The 16863-nt window shown below is 39.1% G+C and overlaps 1 long non-coding RNA gene across 1 annotated transcript in view; it reads right to left on the reverse strand.

Annotated features, from left to right (window-relative positions):
• Positions 1 to 216: 216 nt before the first annotated feature.
• LOC116663218 overlaps positions 217 to 16863 on the reverse strand; it is a 65025-nt gene continuing 48378 nt past the window's right edge. The window contains exon 4 of the long non-coding RNA XR_004319393.1: positions 217 to 423. This is a non-coding gene — a long non-coding RNA (uncharacterized LOC116663218). The remainder of the gene's footprint in view (positions 424 to 16863) is intronic.

Genomic DNA, 16863 nt, shown 5'->3' on the forward strand with positions numbered 1-16863 from the left:
ATGGAAAATGTCAACCAATAACTAGAAAAAATATTCATGATACAGATATATGACAAAGGACTAGAATATAAAAAGAACTCTTCCAAATTGATAATAAGAAGAGAAAAAACAAAAATAAACAAACAGATTACCAAAGATTTAAACATAAACTTGATAAAAGAAGATATTCAAACATAAATAAAAAGATAGTAATATCTTTAATCATCATGCAAATACAAATTAAAACTACGATCAGATCCCATTATATACCTACAAGAATGGTTAGAATTAAAAGACTGACAATACCAAGTGTTGACAAGAATTTGGGGCAACTCATACATTGCTACTTGGATGGTAAAATGGTAAAATGTCACTTGGTGGATTCTTCTGAAGTTAATCATACACTTAGTGTACAACTCAGAAATTTCAGTCATAGGTAGTTGCCTAAGAGAAATGAAAACATACATTCACAAAATGATTTTATATGAATATTTAAGGCAGCTTTATTCAGAATAGCCCCAAACTGGAAATAATCCAAATGTTCATCAGCTGACGAGTAGATAACCAGTATGGTATATTCAAACAATGGAATACTACTCAGCAATAAAAAGAAATGAACCACCGATAGATGCAGCAACCTGAATAAGTCTCAAACATTATGCTGAGTGGAAGAAGCCAGACATGATAGCATCCCATCCTATCTGATTCCATTTATATGAAGTCCTTGATCTTGTAAAACTCTTATATAACTAATTAATAGTGATAAAAATCAGATAAGTTTTTGCCAGAGGCAATGAGTATGGGGTTGGCTTTGGTGAAAATCTGCCAAAAGCCATGAGAGAAGTTTCTGGAGTGATGGAAATGTTCTGTATCGTACTGAAGTGGCAGTTTCTCTTATGTATACATTTGTCAGAACTCATCGAAGTATACACTTAAAATGTAAGCACTGTGTCAATTATACTGAAAGAAATGTGATTAAAAATAAAAATTATAAAATAAACCAAAACATGCATAGAACTTTAAAGTTTACAAAGGTGTTTCAATGTTCAGTTGATCTTCTTAACCCTTACCACCACCTTGTGAAATAAGCATGTACACAACCTTCTCCTGTGAAAAAATTACAACGGCACAGTCTGTTCATGAGCCACAGTGTCTTACTTGCACACAGAATTCATCCCAACCCATCTTGGAGAAATGAGACCCACTCCTCTATGCACACAAATTATAAAAGCTGCTCAGGATGGAGCATCACCTAGATTTTCAGGGAGAGGGTGCTCATAATAATAATGGTTATACCTAATACTGTTTATTTATAAGGCCCTGCATCATGACAAGCTCTATCCAAACAATTCTCAAAACAATCCTGGGAGGTAGGCCTTATGATCCCCATACACAGATGAGGACAGTGAGCCTCAGTGAAGGGACTTGCCCAAGTTCACACAGCTAAGCAGCAGAGCTGTGGACCCATATCTGACATAGTCAAAGCTGCAGCTCTTTACATACATAACACTGCAATGGCTCCGTATTTGAAAAAACTGGAGCTGTTTCTTCCTGGCAACTAAATTTACCCAAGCAAGTTGGCTGGGAGTGGTACTCTGGAGAAGACTAAGGTGAGATCAAAGGAACTTCAGGATTAGGATCATGTGTTCTATACCCCAAAGGTGTCAGTGCCTCTCCTAACCCAAAGGGTGGACACTGAGCTCCAAAGGAAAGAGGGGTATCACTCTGCGAGGAAACAGGGAGCCTCACCTGGGCACTTGTGCTGAACACTGATGTGAAAAAGGAGGGGAGATTTGAGCATGGCCATGCAAGCAGTAACCCCCTGGTATGAGATGATGTTTCTGGTAGAATACCTGAAGCCACAGTGTCCTTGATGCAAAGTATTGTGGGATGGAATTTTCATGCTGGTAAATAGTAATGCACACCCACTTTCTTTAAAGAACAAAAATTGAAGAGGTATCAAATCACAATGGAGTATTACAACATACTTGGGGATTGAGTGTTAACTCTTCACATTTGGTAAAAATGAGTTTGAGGCTAGATAATGCAAGGTTAAAATTCTGACTCTAATACTAGGTTAAAATCATGACTCTGTACTTGCTGTCTGTGTAAGCATGGGTAAGTTAGTTTACTCTCTGAGCCTCCCTCAGTTTAGCTGGCAGACGTAGATAACGGAACCTACTTCCTGGTACTAATGTTAAGATGGATGTTTGCAAAGTGCCTATGCCAGTGCCTGGCACTGGGTAACTGTTTGACTCTCTTCCTCCTTTGAGTAACCAACCTGTGATCTTGGGTTTCAACCTCATCTTGAATCCCTAAACTTCAGTCCTGGCTGTATTAATTTGCCTGGAACCCCATTTTCCTCCAGGGCATAGAGTCTGCTGGAAGTTAGTCTCTCTTCCTGAGTCTTACATTCCTCCTGCACCCAGGCTTCATATTGTCCACTGCTTGCTTCTGGATCTGCTGGGTCTTCACCGGTTTTGCCCCAATACTGTCATCAAACTGCCCAGGACTCCCTAAAATCCCCTGCAGCTGGCTCTGATGAGAGGGGCAGGAACAAGTTTCTGTTCTGATAAAAACTCAGTCATGGAGGCCCCGGGCCTTTCTGTTGAATCCCCTCCTAATTGGACCTTTAAAAGGCAAACATGATCATGCCACGTTCTTGATTAAAATCTGCTTCATTTACCCTCAAGATCAAGTCCAAATCCTTAGTATGACTTGCAAAGTCCCAGAGGATGCGATTTATGGCAATCTCTCTAACCAACCTCCCCCAACCCCTGCCACAACCAGCCCCACACATGTATTCTACTTTCCCAGCCACATTGAACTACTGCACTTTCCAAATGTGCTGCACTCTTTCCTGCCCCAGGGACATTGTACATCCTAATTCTATTTGCTGGAATCCTTGTCTCCCATCACCTTCAATGTCCTTCTGCCTGGCTCATCACTATTCCTAATGAATCATTTAGCCAACATCTGGAAAGTTATCTCTGATTCCCAAGGCTGATTCAGGGTCCATCTTGTCTGCATCCTTGGATCTCTAAGCTTCTGTTATAGGACAGATCAATTGGCTTTATATTTTTCCCAATAGACTGTGAGCACTTTGAGAGTGAGCCTGAATGTGCACTGCTGTTCCCCTACCAGGGTGGCTGGCATCTAAGGGACATTAAGTGAGCACTTGAAGCATGAATACATGAAAAAAACTACAGCAAGTCAGGAATGACAAATGATAATCATTTAAAGTAGGCTATGGTCCCTGGCAAAGACAGCCCATAGAGGAAAGAAAGCAAAAGTGAGAATTTCTACAATAAACTTTCTGTCAGATTTCCCAAAGGATCCCAGCAAATGGGGTCGACTGCAATCCAAGACCACTGGACCACCCTGGAAAAGCAAAGCCCTCTTCTCAGAGTTGCATGGAAACCCTCTCCACCTACATTGTGTTCTCAGCCCACTCAGTCTAGAAATGGAGTGTCACATTTTTCGGTCTGTGCTGTGTCCTGACCTGATCCAAAGTTGACGGGAACAGCATTCTCTAGGCACAAAGAATGCACCCAGACCCACTGATTAGGAATGCATTTTTCAACCAAAAAGTTTGGGAAGAGTTAAGCAGCCTGGAAGCTTTTAGCGATCTGTAGCAAATGGGATTCAGCACAAAGACCTCCCAGAATGCAGAACTTGTCCCAGACAGGAATCAAATCTGTCTCAGATCTGGTAAAGATTTCCAGGGACTTAAGTAATTACCAAAGATCTATTTGCAGCAGATTCCCAAGGTGGACACTAAGATGCCTAGGATCTGTTCTCATGTGAGACCTGCAAATGCAGGCTTCTTTGTCCCAGTAGACTGGCAAATTTTGACAAATATAGGCTTAGTTGGGTCCTTGAGATATAATTGTACAGAAAGACTTCAGATCAACTTCTAGCCTGGCTGTTATATGGATGACTGATGACTATCTCCTACAAGCTCTATTTCCTCATCTCTAAAATGCAGACCTACTGAAATTGTGTTCCCAGAGGACCATAGATTAGGACACTGGATCTGACAATGCACTGGTACAGCACAGCACTTGAAAGGGTAGTCTCTGGGGTCTGCATGCCTGGGTTAAATCTGGTTCTGTCAACTGTGTATGATTTGTTTTCTTAACCTACAAGCCTCACTTTCCACATCTGTATAATGGAAATAATGAGAGGACGTATAAGAGTAAAGATTCAGTAGGATTTTATATTGAATATATTTTATTTAATATTAAATCCTTGCAAGCTCCTGGAACACAATAGAATCAATATTTTAAATCGCCATGAGTTAAACAGGACTGTCCTTGACAACGTAGGGCGCACAGCAGCCACAAGACTTACCAGAACAAAATCTTTGCTCAAGTGGTCCACCTCACAACGCTGCGAGAGAGCGATGTAGCTTCTCTGTGTCCATCAACACATATTTACCAAGATTATGTGCCCAGCCAGGTCCAAGCATCTGAGGATACAAAGATGTAGGAAGAATGGTCCCAGACCTTTCTGAATTCACTGATAGGTGGGAGAGTCAGGTTTAAAGATGTCATGGCAGAGTAAGATCCATCTTATTGCAGTGAGAGAAGTCAAATGAGAGAGGAAGACAAGGGAATGTGGGCCCAGGGTATGTGGAAGGCTTCCTAAAGGACATAAGGTTCAAGAGGATACACAAAAGAATGAGAAGGTGGAGTTCACCAACTGAAGAAGGCAAGGGAAGCATGTTCAGAGCAGGAAGGTCAGCCAGGACAAGGTCCCAGAGATGCCACAGTTTGAGAATTGTTAGGATGACTAGAAGATATGAGAGTAATTCACCTGGGCTAGAGGCCAGGATATAAGGGCAGCAATGAACCTGGAGCTTAATATAAGTAAAAGCTTATTAGGGAGATCCCATGGGCTGAACTCAGGTTTCTCAACCTTGGCACTATTGATGTTTTGGGCAGAATAATTTTTATTATGGGAGTATGTCCTGAGCATTGTAGGATATTTAACAGTATCCCTGGCCTCCATCACCAGATTGTCAGTGCCACATACACATCCCTTCCCAACCGTGTCAACCAAAAATGTCTCCAGACATTGCCAACGTCCCCTGAAGGGCAAAATCTCCTGGTTGAGAACCACTGGACTAAACTGAGAATTTTGAACTTTATGCTGGGTTAGAGGCTCCTAAGGTGAGGTGTCATAGTCAGATACACATATATATTTAATTTAGATTGTTTCGGATTAGAAAGACAGCACAAAGACAACCAATCTGGCTACTGCAACCGTCCAGGAAAGACATTACAAGTGACATTAGAAATGCTAAAGAAGGGCTGTTCTCTCTATAGCTATGGCTAAGTGGAGATACAGACAAAGATGTAGTGACAGATACACATCTCTGGATATCGATAGATACACGGATACTAAATGATAATTAGTGTATATACTAATATATAATATTACTGTGTGCATATAATACTAATAGTGTGAATTCCCCGTTGCTAACAAATCCTTCTGCTTTATTATATACACACTCTAACATTAGTGTGTTCATAATTAGTGTATATAATACCTATATGTATGATGTATAATACACACACACACACTAAGGCTCTATAGGACAATGAGGGCAGCTGAGGGAGAAGGGGGTTCTACCTCCTCTCCAAAGACAAACAGGAAAAGTTTTTTTGTGTTGTTTAAAAATTCTCCAGAAAAATTCTCAATGCCACCATTGGACTTTAAAATTGATAATACAATTTCACAAACATTAGGTCATAAACTTCTCACAACAGCCCCCGAAATTGGGTTTTACAACACCCATATAACAAATGAGGAAACTGAGGTTTAGAGCTAGTGATTCACCCAGACTCACACAGCCAGTAAACTGTGGAGCATGGACTCACTTCTTGAGTCCAAATCCCATTCTCCTTCCTCCGTATCATGAAAGATGTTTCATAAACATAAGGCTTATGGTATTCTGACTCGTTGCAATCAGTTCGATCTGGGATGTTTTAAAACCAACTCCATCTAGTTTTTCAAACAATACATTTCCAAGCAGATGATCTCATAAAAAATACATAAAGAACAGAACCACAAAAAGTTCTGGAAAGTTTTGTATGCTTTTTTTTTTTATGTGCTTTCTTTCTTTCTTTCTATTCCCTCTGTTATGGTGTTAATTAAGGACGTGCTGTCCCTTTTTTTTTTACTCACTCCAGGCTCTTGTAACTAGAGCTCACCAGCCCTGGCTGGAGTACTCACCCCATATCCATGCTTGTCCCCAGAAATTCTCCAGGTTTCTGGGAATTTCATGCCTGGAGTCCATGTGCTACAAGTAGGCCACTGAGAGGCAGAGAGAATCAAGCCCTCTACTTAATTTGTTTGAATTCCCCCTGCTAACAAATCTTTCTGCTTTACGTTTAGAAGGAGAAAAAAACAAGTTTTTTTTTTTCACTTGGTGCAAAGTTTACAGCTGATAAATCTGTCTAAATGTTGTTAACAGGTCAAGTGCACCTGGGGGCCAAACATGATTTCTCCAGACTCATGAAGAATGTATGCATTTTCCCCATTTGTACCCACACATCATTTGTTACACTATTTGAAAGGCTTGGCCAGTGGCTGTACCCAGCTTCACTCCCGCCCTGAGTTATAAAGCTTGCTTCATTTACGGAGTTTTCCTGCAGTTAGGGGGAAAGATTTCTGGGAGGAACATCAGTATTGTTCTGCACACTGGGCAAGAAACAGAAAAGTTACAGAACGTACTCAAACTACACAGTTGCTCTGTTTTCTTTCTCTTCCTTACCTCCTTCCTTCCTTTCTTCCTTTTTTTCTTTTTACCTAAATTTCTTTTAAAATTGGATTAAAAGTCAGAGGACTAATTCGGCTACTGGAGTTGAAAAGAAAGCAATATTCATCCAGAGCTTTTCATGGACTAGGTCTTATATCACTCCCTTTGCTTGCTTATCTCATTAATTCTCACCACAATCCTGTGAGACATCACCCCTTTATCTCTTCATTTTCTAAAAGAAAATTTGGAGGTCCTGAGGGTATAAAAGACTTGCCCAAGACCACTCAGCCAGTGACAATATTTATTCACTCATTCAACCAATTGTTGAGTGCCTGCTTTTTCCAAGCACCGTTCTGGGCACTGAAGTTACATTTTTGAACATGTCTCTCCCCTCATGGAACAAACGTTCTAGACATGGAGACAGGTAATAAACATGATAAATACATAAAATATGCAGGATGTTAAAGACAACAAATGCCGCAGCAGTCACTGATGCTGCTCAGCAAACATTTCCTGTGCTCAGCTTTCCATGTGTCTGGCTCTTGCAAATGAGTGCCAAGCAGTGTCACTTCTGGGCTGGAATATGTAATTACTAGTTTGAGACTCTCCAGGATACTATCTGTCCCCTGCCATGGTGATCCTTCTATCCAACTGGGTCCCAGGTAAGAACCCAAGAATTCAGCTGCAGGAAAGAAGGGAAAGGCTATATGTATATGCAAGAGAGACATTCAACTGCTACAGTGTAAGTAATGAACATTTAATTAGCAGAAACACAGTAAGGGGAACTGTGAGGTCCTGTCGTGTAGTTCATACCCAGCAGTACCAATAGCCTAGGGCTTGGAGCCGGGCGAACAGGGTCGTAGGAGTCACAGCCCACTGTGGAAGGAGCCCTGTATAGTGGAGGAAACTATGGAAAGTGAGTCAGGTAGACCTGGGTTCAGTCTCAGCTGTGCCATTAACCAGCTAAACAAAAGCCTTGACCTTGAAATCATTACTATTTGAACTTCAGTTTATTTGCAAATGCCAAGTAACAAACTCTTGCTTTACATAATTATTGTATTACAGCCAAAATAAGGTAAAGTATGTGAAGTTGGAAGTGGCTGGTCCCATGTTCATTAACTATCAGCATCCCGGCTGTTCCTCTGCCTCCTCTACCCCAGTGGCCTTTTTCAGGTACACTCTTCTGGGAATTAGAAGTCAACTCGTGTGTTGTCTGCATCAAGCCACAAAAGTACAACTTTTTTTCAGCCAAATGGCTGTCATTAGATTGCCTTTCCTTTTAAAAGCCTGGTTCTTGTTTTCCTCACTTTGGTTTCTTTGTTTTGTTTTGTTTGTGTGCCTTTTTTTTTTTTTTTTTTTTGCTTCTTTTCATTTGTCTTCAGAAAATTATTTATGTATCCACTGTTTAACATTCCAAAGGCTGAACATCCTCTTCAAGATTCGTTTTATATTGTATAACAAATAACATTGATTCTCACTTCTTATGGCAGCTGCTCTATCTCCTTCTCCTCTCCTGGCTCCTCTCTCTTTCTAAAGAAAAGTGAGGCACACAGCTTCCCAGCTCCTCTTCAGTGGTCTCAGTCCTGTGCATCATCCTCCCCTCTCATGGGACCCTGTCTGTTGATTGAAATATATAATTGGATTAAGCAGGTTTATGTCTCTGCATCCTGTTTCCTGTATAATTTATGTCCTTCACATCAGTCAGAAAAAAGGAAGTGCCTTCCTTGTTCACAAAGAAAAATCAATTATCCGCCTTCTAAAATAAAATCATATGTATTTATTTGGTGGGAAGTCTTCAAAGAAACCAAACGTACCCCTCTAAAATATCCAGGCCATCTTTTCAACCCCTTACAGTCTGGTTTAATATTTTATTAACCAAAAGTTTACTAGTTACCCACTAGGCTCTTAATACCAAATACAAACAAGAACTAGTCCCTCCCCACAAGGAGCTCACAGTACAGAAGAGGAAGTAGACATGGCACATTACAGTGCAGTGTGATTCACGCAGTGAGAAGGGGGCAGTGGTCAGACGTGGCCCAGGGGAGGGTGAGATTAATGCTGTGGTGTTTGGGCAGGAGTAGGGGCCTGAGGGCACAGTGAGACGGGAGAAGAGGTTGGGAGAGATCAGCTAGACCAGGTCACAAAGGGCTCATTTTACAGGAGGAAGAAGACTTTTACTGTTCTCCCTGAGAGAGGGGAGGACTAGAGGACTGTAGATGTAGCGATTGATTCCATAGTGACTTTAGATCGGTTCTAATTCAAAAATGGAAAGAGGAGGCTATTTTGTAATACTTTTGGTTTGTGAAGACAGTTTTTATAATTTTTCTGTGCATATTTTCCCACCATTCTTTTTTGACCATGAAGCCAATATCATGTTAAGGTGTCAGAAATAGGTTCTATAGCACTACTTGCTTTTTGGCAAAGTAAATGAGAGAACATTTGTTGTGATTTCTTCATCAATATAATTTGGGAGGAGAAAGGATTGGTTAAAATTAATTAAGTTATTTGCTCAAGAAACACAGTCAGTGATAACAATGAAGACTTGAGTCTAATTTTGTTTCATAGCCCGGCTGTTTTGCACAGTTGGCTTAGGAAGCCAGAGCAGATATCCAGTTTGTTTCTGGGGCTTGGTTTCACATTTTCGTTTTACAAATGGGAGAATAGAGGTCAGAGTAGGCTAGGGACTTGCCCCAGGTCACACAGCAGGTTGATGGCTGAGCTGCAGTGAGAAGCTAGGCCTCCTGTTTCCTCAGGCAGAGTTCTGTCCACTCTTCTTGGGGCTCCTTAGTGGTTTAGAATCATTTCCTTTTCCTCCTCCAAGCAGATGATTACTGAAGCTCAAAGCAACACACACACACACACACACACACACACACACACACACACACACACAAACATAGTTCTAGCTCCCTGTATGTACATATCCTTGCTACTTCCTCATGGGAACTGAATCTTTAAAAGTATGATATGAAAAAGCAAATCTGCTTAGTTGAAAGGCAATATGGTAAAGAGAGTTTGGGCTCTGAAATCAGACCAACTTGGGCTTTAAACCAGGCTCTATTGCTAAATAGATCACGTGATAGAGCTTCTCTGAGCTTGATTTTAGTGTCTGGGCCGTGAAATTTTCATGCGCTATGCCAACATCCCATGTGTATATGCAATCGGCAATACTGACTCAATCCATAGATAGCTCTTAAGACATGTACAGGTTTCTCAGGTCTTGTCATAACTACAGGTAAAGCCTCCTCTCCCACCAAAAAAATATTCTCATCTCACCCTTGATTCTAACAAATACCTGATTATTCAATGACCACTAATCACATTTTTCCATTTTCTGTAAAGACATACCAAATATAGGTATGTGGTATTAGAAAATATCATTTTTAAATGACAAAAATCTATACTTTGTTTAATAGAAGAATGAAACAGCAGTTCCCATAAATGAGGAATTGTATTTTCTTAGAAAATATGAACTTAGAAAAGATATTTATCTTTCAGCTAATAAAGTTTCGCTAATAAAATCAGCTTTTTACCAGCTTATAACTTAAATGTATAATTTACAATGTAAAAACTATAGTATTTTTGCACATTCCCCTTTCTAAGACTTTCAGATAACTTCCACTAATTTTTTTTTTTTTTAACATTCTCATCAGGAAGGACAAATACAGTAACTGGATTTACTCAAATGAGGCCCAAAAAAGTCATGTTGCTCTGGCCTGCCCCGAGAGTCAACGTTGGTGTGAACAATTCTGAAGCAGGCAATACCCAGGGTTCCTCTGCCCTTCAGCCTTTCCCCACCCACAGGCATGAAGAGGAGCTGGTGATCATAGTAGTGTCATCCTTCAGTCTAAAATCTGACCCAAGACAAGGATCCTGTGAAAGTCCTTAATAACTAAACTGGGTTCCTTTCTGCCATCACTTTTTACACGGACATAAACCCTCCAAGCCTTTATAGACACTAGGGTTTAACTTTAAGATTTCTAATCACTGCCTCACTTTTTCTCTAGCATCAACCATTTAAAGCTCCATCCAATTTCCTTGTCACTTCTAAGTTATACCAAGTGAGTCATTACTGCTGACAATTATATTAAATGGAAACAGTCTGTACATATGATGATTTGATGTGAATAAACAGGCCACTTTCCCTGATATCGTGGGTCTCTAGGTATGGTAATGTCTTTGAGGTAGAAAAGGTGAATTGAATGAATGTGCTTGCTCATGTGAATTCCCATGTCAAGACTCATACTGCCTAATGCCCATTCTCAAGGAGAATTCTCCACTGCCAATCTCAAATTGCATATTGTTAATGCATGCCATTAAGATTAATCTTTACTTTAGCTGTCAGTTCTTATTTACAGGCCCAATTTTCTTTGCTGCAGTTAACTCTAGTTATGAAATCTCCCCTAATTCTGAGGCCCTCACGCCACCTGAAATTGGCTCAAATTTGAGGATTAAGCTTGTATGGAGGGGATTAAGACCCATCTGAACTCACAATTCAGTTAATACAGATGATACCTCCTTAACTTACAGATTCTTTGAAGGGAGTGTTAATAGTGTGGCCCCCAAATTTTCTCACACACAAAAAACTATCAAGTTCTTGACAAATATAGATGATACGAGGGAAGAAAACTACCATTGTGGACATTGTCTGTGCTCATAGCTTCACATACACTGACTCTTTAACAACAATCCTATGAAGAAATTAATATTTTCTCCAGATTACAAAGAAGGAACAAAATCTTAGATAAAGTAACTTGCCCAAAGTCATAAAGCTATTAAACCTAGTGACTAATATTAAAACAAAAACAAAACAGGGATTTCTGCTCTACTAGTGCTCTCATCACTACAACACACAGAAGAAGTTAAAGGTTTTCCATTTTATTTCTCATTTTCTCAACTAGTTAATTCCCATAAAATTATGGTCTATGAGTCCACATAATTTAGCACATAATGCTAAGTAGTTGTATCTCATATACAGATCATGTCTAATTCCAAAGGATACAAAGAATTAGGCAGCAGATTCATCAGAATCCATATTCTTCACTTCTCTCAAGATTAATTATACATTAGTTTCAGCTGAGGGGGTTCTGTTTTCACCTTGCCAGTCACTCCCACTGTGGGTAAGAATTTTCAATGGTATTCTTAAGGGTCTATTTCACTATTTCTATTTCCTAGAGGGAATTGCAACTCCCTACTCTTGTTGAAGACGGACATTTCCGGATTTCAAGTCTTGAGGAAATTCACAGGTATCCAGCTTAACTCTAATGCATAAGCAGGACTCCTCCTTCCTGTCAGCAGCAGTTTGGTTAGCTCTTAGCAGAGTCTCCGCAGGACTGGAATCAGAAGAGAGCAGAGCTCTTTACCCTAGCCATGGATATCTAGTCAAAGGCACCAAACCAATGACTTTATAGACACAAGATGTGATATAATATAGTTATGCAATTGGTGCCTATGGGAAAGAGTCAAAAAAGAAAAAAAAAGGGAGGGGCAGAAGGAAGCAGCTTTACCAGATAAACTTTTCCTTGAAAAAAATCAAATTCTACTTCTGCTTAAATATGACAGGCTGAATAAATATATTTAACTCCTGCTCTTTCCTTCCCAAAAGTCTAGTTGAATGCCATTAGGCATTATAATGCTTGTTATTGTCTGTCTGCTATCTGTTTGCTTGTTTTAAGGTATAAATATACAAAGACAAAGGAAATAGGAGTTAAGAGCAACAACAATTTGCAAGGTGGAAAGTAACTGGATCAGTAGTCAGCAGACTTAGCAGAATCCTAAACTGAAAGAAGTAATTTCAAAACAATGATAATAAAGGAGATTCTACAAGTTTGCAGAGAAGAAATATAGTTTTCATATAAAAGTTCAAGAATTATATTGGCATCATAGTTCTAAACAGAAATCTTGGAACCAAAAGAAAATTGAGCAATGCCTTCAAAATTCTGAAGGAAAATTATTTCCTATCCAGAAGATTACATCCAATCATGCTATCAATTATATGTGATGGGAATAAAGCCATATCTGGACACACAACGTTTAAAAAATTTTACCTTTCAGATACCTTTCTTCGGGAAACTAGTAGACAATGTGCTTCATCAAAACAAGAGAATAAACCAAAGAGAAAAAGATAGGAGTTTCCGGAAATAGAGAACCCAACATTACAATGCATCAGAGGGAATCTCTAGGGTGAAGTAAGGGATGTTGAAAGAAAACTCCTGTGCAGAGGCCCTAAAGAGTAACCAGTTCAGGTTGATTTCTCCAGAAGCAGAGGCTGAGAAGGAGTCAGGCATGCAGAATACTTATTAGAAAGCAATACTTCCCAGGAACTGGGAAGAAGAGAGAAAAAGCAAAATTGAGCAGAAGGAGAAGCTGAATTATGATGCAGATACAATAAAGCCTTGGCCAACCCCTCAGGGAGCTCTGGGGCACTGCAGTCCATTTGAGTTGCTCCACGGTGGGCTAAAGTGACTTTTATAACCTCTCCATTATCAATCATTGGATATAGGCCACCCAGGGAAAGGCATGCAATTGGGTGGGGCAGCTTTGTGTAGCTGAGGCAAAAGATGAAGAAGCTGACAGCTGGAGGCTGTCTTCTGACTCATTCCCAGCAGCTGGAACAAAAGATTCTGGGCAGCACGTCTCCATGTCCACCACACTGGTCCAGGTTGGAGCACGTTTAGAGTCCAGTAGAAAGTTCTTCAAAGAGATGAAATTGATATACTACCTAATGTGTTTTAAATTTACACAACTGGGTGTTAAGTTTGGGGATGAATGAATGATAAGTACATAGAAACCTAAGCAAAGGATAAAAACAATATTAACTCCAAAGATAAGAAAATATTGTGCAAGAAAATCATCATACAATACGGCATGCCCAGCTATAAATCATCTTTATATGGTCATACAATTACATTGAGAAGATAAGGGAATGAAAAATGTGGATAGGGATAAATCCTCATCTACCATAGTGTAGTACTTAAAATAGTATTAGTTCTTAAAGCAGTTTTTACACATCAAGAAAGAGCAACATAAGCTTGGTTTAAATTTATAGAGACAAATGCTAAAAAATTCTATTAGAAGTGTTGCAAGTCGTTGCCTCTAAGAAGAGGAATATAGGAATAGATCAAGAAGTGCTGCTTTTCATAAAATTATGTACATGTATAGCTTTGATAAAATAGTATCTAAATTAAAATTTAAAAAACCAAACAAATTCTAATACATTCTGTGCTTCCTGATGGCAAGTATTAAGGTCTGGTCCTCACTATACTTCTCCCAACCTATTCAAAAAGGACAGCCAAGGTCATTATATTGTCCACAGTCAACCTTCCTTCCTGACTCTTGTCTTCCAAAAGTGAGACCTTGAGAGGATTTTTCTGGGGAAATTGAAGCAGTGAGTGCCTTTGAGTAGGGAGAGGGGAACATAAAGGGATAGAAGAGGGAGAATCCCTACGGCAAGGAAGGTGCTAAAGTCGGGGAGGTCCTGTGAGTAATGTCCACTCACTGGGGCTCCCAGGCTAAGCAAAGATTCTGGAGTCAAGTTTGTGATGGAGGCTTCAGAACCACCTCAACTTAGGATCTTCTGTACACTTGGATGATGAGAACATCAGTAGTGTCCATGAGAGCCTGAGGAAGTAGACCCCAACCCTAATTCCCCAGCTCTACTTAGTATTCTACTATTCCCTTGGCTCTCTGAGGACTACAAGTAAACCATTCAGAAGTAGTGGTACTACTACTACCATCATTATTATTTAGAACAATGAATAAGAGAACTGAATAGCTTTTATTTAGTGACCCAGAAACCTATTTCAGTAGAAATTATGCCTCCCTATACATAATCTTCTGGACTATCTTATTCCAGAATATTTTAATATATGGCTAACAAGAGGCTCAAATTATCACAAGTCTCACTTCAGTACTTACTCAACAAGTGAAATGACAGAAGAAACGATTATCATGGCCCTTACAACAACCTGGACATTCACCAAATATTCCGGGTTTCTAGCCTTAGGACTTTGCATATGCTTTTCTGGCTTCCTGGACCAGTCTTGCCCCACTTTCTGCAGAAGCTGCTGCTTCTTAAATGAAGCTTAAATGTCAGCCACAGCCCTAGGCCTTCCAGGAGTAGGATCACTCTACCTCAGTAAGTCATCTGTGACTTTCCAGCTGAGTCCCCCAACACTTCAGACAGGCTCTAATTACTTTATTTATTCACTGTCTGTTCTTTCTTAACTCTCTCCCCATTCAAAAGCCATTTCCATGCTTGTCCTTTTCATTCTGTGCCCACGTTGTCGGTAATGGCTCAGTGAAGAGTTACTGAATTTTAAAACCAATGAGTTTCACAGTTAACGAGATTAGGCAGGACTTTGATTTTTGGTTGTATTTCAAAGTTGTTAAAATGTCAATTATGGCAGCTGTTAGACTTAGTTACTACAAATGAGTGATCCAGCACCCTGTTGTTTGTACAATATAAAAGTTGTTGAATTTTCAAGGCTAATGTACAGGTAAGAGCTCACATGTCCCAAACCATGCCTTCCTGAATTTCCAAAGCCAGAGCCACAGTAGGTAATTCGGCATTCAGTATGTGCCAGCCATTCCATCAACATAAGAACTGACTGAGGAGAAAGCAAAAATATGAACAAATTACAACTACCATTTACTGAGCATTTACTACATACATGGTACTTGGATATTATACTTTTCATCCTCCTAATAATCCTGAAAGGCAGTTTTGAGGTTTTTTAAAACCCCACTATAAGATGAGAAAACAGAAGCTCAGAGAAGTGAAGTAACGTGTCGAAGAAGACAAGGTAAGTAATTATCTGAGTGTTGAATGAAAACTCAGGTCTGTCATTTCTAAAGCTGGCACGTCTCACTACAAAATATCATCTCTGAAATCTAAATTTTTACCTTTTCACATCCAAAAGATTAAACCGCAGTAGCTAATACTGAGCTATTATAACACAGCCCTTTTTAGAGGGAAAAGCTAGGAAACCAACTCCTCCTTTAGTTTGTTGTCAAGAAGTTTAAAGAATTTTTTTTTGTTCATGGAGCACTTATGCAATTTTACATGATGACCCCGAGAATCAAGGCTCAATCACTGAGGTCTCAGCATAAATCAAAAGGGAAAATGATAATAAATGTCTTTGAGCTAATAGTGGAAAAGTATCAAAGTCTTCAAGGAGTTACAGGTTAGCAGGAAAAGATATGAAATATAAATGACACTTCATTTACTGTAAGAAAAAGGTACAAATGTTCAGAGTAATTTCTTTCCACCATGAATTCCTAATGAAATATTGAGATCAACGTCAAACAGGTTATTGAAATAGGACCTGGAATATATGTCACAGTAAGTCAAACCGAATGAAGTAAGTTAGAGGAAACAGAGCCATGGGATCCTTCATCTTTGGTTTCAAGAACAAAGAATTGCTTTTTTTTTTCTTTTTTCAAAGCAATAGTACTTAAAGTTATTAGTCATGATGAAAATGCCAAATTTTTAAGGTAGAGTTACAGGTTCAATAGATGCTGGACAAAACCAAAAACAATCTCCCCTTTAAAACAAAACTTCTAAAAATAATTTTTAAAACAACCTTAATGTCAGGTTCTCATATTTGTTATTATTTTGATAGATATACCAAGATAATTTAAAGAGAAATGTTTTCAGAAAAATTCTTTATTCATCAGGACATATCCTCAATTTCCTATTTTCAAAAGAATTATAATCATATGGTTTCTAATTATAAAATACATGTTCATTCAATACTTGAAAAATGAGAAGGAAACCCTCCCATAATCCCACAAACCATGATAATTTTCCTACAAGTAGAAATATGTTTATATATTACATATGTAATATATATTTCAGGCTCAATTTTAGAATGCTCATAATCTTCTCCCTACTCTATGCTTGGGCATTAGGGTTTTCCAGGATGATAATAATTTTATGTAATTTTTTTTTAATTAAGGTGGTTTTTATTAAACACATGGTTGTACATGATTTCATTCATATGTCTTTGAAAAGCTTTTCATATAAATACATTTGGATGTCTTTTGCTGCATGGTGTCTTTATAGTGAATTCAAAAACCATGTTACTAAAAGTCTACAACTATCCTCACTCCACCTA

This window comes from Camelus ferus, chromosome 4 (assembly GCF_009834535.1).
Source record: "Camelus ferus isolate YT-003-E chromosome 4, BCGSAC_Cfer_1.0, whole genome shotgun sequence".
In the NCBI taxonomy this organism is placed as follows: domain Eukaryota; kingdom Metazoa; phylum Chordata; class Mammalia; order Artiodactyla; family Camelidae; genus Camelus; species Camelus ferus.